This window comes from Nomascus leucogenys, chromosome 3 (genome assembly GCF_006542625.1).
Source record: "Nomascus leucogenys isolate Asia chromosome 3, Asia_NLE_v1, whole genome shotgun sequence".
Lineage (NCBI taxonomy): Eukaryota > Metazoa > Chordata > Mammalia > Primates > Hylobatidae > Nomascus > Nomascus leucogenys.
Genome location: NC_044383.1, coordinates 119,931,305 through 119,937,211, shown reverse-complemented (window position 1 = coordinate 119,937,211; position 5,907 = coordinate 119,931,305).

The window sequence follows — 5,907 nt, the reverse complement described above, 5'->3', positions numbered from 1 at the left end:
TTACCATTATGTAATGGCCTTCTTTGTCTCTTTTGATCTTTGTTGGTTTAAAGTCTATTTTATCAGAGACTAGGATTGAACCTCTGCCTTTTTTTGTTTTCCATTTGCTTGATAGATCTTCCTCCATCCCTTGATTTTGAGTCTATGTGTGTCTCTGCACCTGAGATGGGTTTCCTGAATACAGCACACTGATGGGTCCTGACTCCTTATCCAGTTTGCCATTCTGTGTCTTTTAATTGGAACATTTAGCCCATTTACATTTAAAGTTAATATTGTTATGTGTGAATCTGATCCTGTCATTATGATGTTAGCTGGTTATTTTGCTCGTTAGTTGATGCAGTTTCTTCCTAGCTTCGATGGTCTTTACAATTTGGCATGTTTTTGCAGGGGCTGGTACCGGTTGTTGCTTTACATGTTTAGTGCTTCCTTCAGGAGCTCTTTTAGGGCAGGCCTGGTGGTGACAAAATCACTCAGCATTTGCTTGTCTGTAATGTATTTTATTTCTCCTTCACTTATGAAGCTTAGTTTGGCTCCATATGAAATTCTGGGTTGAAAATTCTTTTCCTTAAGAATGTTGAATATCGGCCCCCACTCTCTTCTGGCTTGTAGAGTTTCTGCCAAGAGATCAGCTGTTAGTCTGATGGGCTTCCCTTTGTGGGTAACCCAACCTTTCTCTCTGGCTGCCCTTAACATTTTTTCCTTCATTTCAACTTTGGTGAATCTGACAATTATGTGTCTTGGAGTTGCTCTTCTCGAGGAGTATCTTTGTGGCGTTCTCTGTATTTCCTGAATCTGAATGTTGGCCTGCCTTGCTAGATTGGGGAAGTTCTCCTGGATAATATCTTGCAGAGTGTTTTCCAACTTGGTTCCATTCTCCCTGTCGTTTTCAGGTACACCAATCAGATGTAGATTTGGTCTTTTCACATAGTCCCAAATTTCTTGGAGGCTTTGTTCATTTCTTTTTATTCTTTTTTCTCTAAACTTCCCTTCTTGCTTCATTTCATTCATTTCATCTTCCATCAGCGATACCCTTTCTTCCAGTTGATCGCATCGGCTACCGAGGCTTCTGCAGTCTTCGGGTAGTTCTCAATACTTGGCTTTCAGCTCCATCAGCTCCTTTAAGCCCTTCTCTCCATTGGTTATTCTAGTTATCCATTCGTCTAATTTTTTTTCAAAGTTTTTAACTTCTTTGCTATTGTTTTGAATTTCCTCCCGTAGCTGGGAGTAGTTTGATCGTCTGAAGTCTTCTTCTCTTAAGTCGTCAAAGTCATTCTCCGTCCAGCTTTGTTCCGTTGCTGGTGAGGAACTATGTTCCTTTGGAGGAGGAGAGGTGCTCTGCTTTTTAGAGTTTCCAGTTTTTCTGCTCTGTTTTCTCCCCATCTTTGTGGTTTTTTCTACTTTTTGTCTTTGATGATGGTGATTTACAGATGGGTTTTTGGTGTGGATGTCCTTTCTGTTTGTTAGTTTTCCTTCTACCAGACAGAACCCTCAGCTGCAGGTCTGTTGGAGTTTACTAGAGGTCCACTCCAGACTCTGTTTGGCTGGATGTCAGCAGCGGTGGCTGCAGAACAGCGGATTTTCGTGAGACCACAAATTCAGCTGTCTGATCGTTCCTCTGGAAGTTTTGTCTCAGAGGAGTACTGGGCCGAGTGAGGTGTCAGTCTGTCCCTACCGAGGGGTGCCTCCCAGTTAGGCTGCTTGGGGGTGAGGGACCCACTTTAGGAGGGAGTCTGTCCTTTCTCAGATCTCCAGCTGCGTGCTGGGAGAACCACTACTCTCTTCCAAGCTGTCAGTCAGATAGGGACATTTAAGTCTGCAGAGGTTCCTGCTGAGTTTTTGTTTGTCTGTGCCCTGCCCCCAGAGGTGGAGCCTACAGAGGCAGGCAGGCCTCCTTGAGCTGTGGTGGGCTCCACCCAGTTCGAGCTTCCTGGCTGCTTTGTTTACCTAAACAAGCCTGCGCAATGGTGGGCGCCCTTCCCCGAGCCTCGCTGCTGCCTTGCAGTTTGATCTCAGACTGCTGTGCTAGCAATCAGTGAGACTCCGTGGGCATAGGACCCTCCGAGCCACGTGCAGGACACAATCTCCTAGTGTGCCGTTTTCCAGGCCTGTTGGAAAAGCGCAGTATGAGGGTGGGACTGACCGATCTTCCAGGTGCCGTCTGTTACCCCTTTCTTTGACTAGGAAAGGGAACTCCCTGACCCCTTGCACTTCCCGAGTGAGGCAATGCCTCGCCCTGCTTCAGCTCACGCACAGTGCACTTCACCGACTGTCCTGCACCCACTGTTTGGCACTCCCTAGTGCGATGAAACCGGTACCTCAAACAGAAATGCAGAAATCACCCGTCTTCTGTGTCGCTCAGGCTGGGAGCTGTAGACCGGAGCTGTTCCTATTCGGCCATCTTGGCTCCACCCCCCCTCTTCACTGGGTTTCATGCTTCCTCTGTGCCATTTCTGTTTTCAGCTTCTCATTGGTTCCCATTGCATTTGGAATAAAGCCTGTTATTCTGCATTATCTAGTGTGGTCAATCTCTCCTGTTACTTTCTCCTTGACTCCCTCTTCTTGTGCTATGCTTACCTTTTCGACATTCTTCAAACCATCTGTGCTCCTTCCTGCCTTAGAGCCTTTCCACACCTCTTTGCTTAATGCTGATGCTCTTCTCCCACTTCCTGATATAATTCAGATCTCTGCTCAGACATCACCTTTTCAAAGAGGCCTTCCCTAATTGCATGATTAAACACATTGCTGTCCTCCTTTTTTGACATTTTCTCTCCTCATCCCTGTTTCATTTTCTTCATATCCCTTATCATCATTTGACCCTAATTATTTATTCAATTTTGGTGGTTTATTTTTTATCTCTTTTAATAAAGTTTCTATTCATTGTTATATTTACATTACTCTCTCCTTAAAACACCTCTATTTCTTGGCATCTGGGACACCACTTTCTTGGTATTGCTTATCTCTTTCCCAACCTGACTTCAGACTTCCTGTTGCGTAACTCCAACAGAATGGTATGGGGCCAAGGAATAGGGAGCTGCTAGGCTGGAAAAATTGGGAAATATTTAGGCTGCTCAGGGAAAGTAAGAGGGGCTATCAGAAAATTTCAAGGTCTAGACAGCTAGTCTGGAGCCAACCTAAGGTCAGAGTTGCCCTTGGGAGTTCTTCTAGAGAAACAACAAAACTGAACGTTAGTGGTGGTTTTAAAATGGAGTGGTTCAGGCTTTCCCAGTCATGCTCTGGAGCAATCTTTCTTGATCTTAAAGATAACAAGCTCTGGTGGGTAGATGAGGTTCTCATATAAAGCTTTTACTTTTATTTTCCACCTCTTTTGTCATGTCTCTTTCTGTTGCCATCTTCTCTCCTTCTGTTGTCTGCCCTTGCACTTCGTAAGGTTTAATTTTAACAAGTTAGTAGAAGTAACTCTTCAGAGGATGGAATATGTATGATGAGATGTTTTATGCAAGAATCTGAAGGTAAAATGGTGAGCAAAATACACTTTTCTGAGTTTTATTGAATGCTTTTTCAGCATCTATTGAAAAGATTATATGGTTTTTGTTTTTGATTCTATTAACAATATACCTCAACATGATAAAGGCTATATATAACAATCACACAGTTAATATCATACTGCATTGGTTTCACCACTTTTATTCAACATAGTATTAGAAGTCCTAATCAGAGAAATTAGGCAAGAAAAAGAAATAAAAAGGCATTCAAATTTGAAAAAAAGAAGTCAAATTATTATTGTTTGCAGATGACATACTTTTATATTTAGAAAAACCAGACTCCATTAAAAAACTCATAGAACTGATACACAAATTTAGTAAAGTTGTAGGATACAAAATCAACATACAAAAATCAGCAGCATTTCTATACACTAACACAATAAATCTGAAAAAGAAATCAAGAAAGCAACCTCATTTAGAATAGCTACAAAAAATAAAATACTTAGGAATAAATTTAACCAAAGAATTGGGTAACTATATTTAGAAGAATGAAACTAGACCCCTACCTCTCATTACACACAAAAATCAAATAAAAGTGGATTAAAGAGTTGAATCTACGACCTAAAACTATGAGACTAATTGAAGAGAAAACATTGGGGAAACACTGTAAAACATTGATTTGGGCAAAGATTGTTTGTTTAAGACCTCAAAAACATAAACAACAAAAGCAAAAATAGACAACTGAGACTATAGCAAGCTAAAAAGATTCTGCAAAGCAAAGGAAACAATCAACAAAGAGACGCCCACAGAACGGGGGTTTTGCAAACTATTCATCTGACCAAGGATTAATAACCAGAATATATAAGCAACTCAAACAACTCAATAGCAAAAAAACAAATAATTCAATGTAAAAAAGGGCAAAAGATCTGAACAGACATTTCTCCAAAGAAGACATACAAATGGCCAATAGGTATATGACAAAATGCTCAACATCACTAATCATCAGATAAATGCAAATCAAAACCACAATGTGATATCATCTTACCCCAGCTAAAATGGTTTGTATCAGAAGGAGAGGCAATAACAGATGCTGGTGAGAAAGTGGAGAAAAAAGAACCCTCATACACAGTTGATAAAAATGTAAGATAGTACAGCCACCATGAAAAACAGTATGGAGGTTTCTCAGAAAACTAAAAATAGAACTACAGTGTGATCTAGCAATCCTATTACTAGTTATATATTCAAAAGAAAAGAAATCAGTATATCAAAGAGATACCTTCACTCCTATGTTTATTGTAGCACCATTCATAATAGCCAAAATATGAAATCAACCTAAGTGCCCATCAATGGATGAAATGGATAATGCCGTATATATACACAATGAAATATTATTCAGTCATAAAAAGGAATAAAATCCTACCCTTCGCAGTAATATCGTTATAACTAGAGTGATTATGTTAAGTAAAATAAGCCAAGCACAGAGAGACAAATACTGCATGTTCTCACTCATACGTGGAAGCTAAAAAAGTGGATCTCATGAAGACAAGACTAGATTGGTGGTTATCAGAGGCCTGGAAAAAGGAAGAGGAGGGAAATTAAGACAATATAAATTTATTTATTACCACTGAACCATACACTAAAATTGTTAAAGATGTAAATTATATATGTATATGTTACCTCAATAAAAACAAAGAAGTGAAAGTTCTCTATAAGGAAAACTATAAAATATTGATGAAAGAAATTGAGGAGGACACAAGACATGGAAAGATATCCGATGCTCATGGGTTGGAATGATTAATATTGTTAAAGTGTTTCTACTACCCAAAGCAATGTACAGTTTCAATGCAATCAAAATACCAATGACATTCTTCACAGAAGTAGAAAAAACAACCTTAAAATTTGTATGAAACTACAAAAGACTCCAAATACCTAAAGCAATCCTGAGCAAAAAGAATAAAGCTGGAGGCATCACACTACCTGATTTCAAATTATACTACAAAGCTATGGTAACCAAAACAGCATGATACTGGCATGAAAACACATATATAGAACAATGGAACAAAATAGAGAACCAAGAAATAAATACACACACTTAACAGCCAACTCATTTTCAACAAAGGTACCAAGAGCATATGCTGGATAAAGGACAGTCTCTTCAGTAAGTGGTGCTGGAAAAATCGGATATCCATATGCAGAAGAATGAAACTAGATCCCCGTCTTTCACCATATACAAAAATCATCTGAAAATGGATTAAAGACTTAAATGTAAGACCTGCAACTGTGAAACTACTGTAAGGAAACATTGGAGAAATGCTTCAGGACATTGGTCTGGGCAAAGATATTTTGTTTAAGACTTCAAAAGCACAGGCAACAAAAGCAAAAATAGACAATTGGGATTATATCAAGCTAAAAGCTTTGGCAGAGCAAAGGAAACAATCAACAAAGTGAAGAGAAAACCCACAGA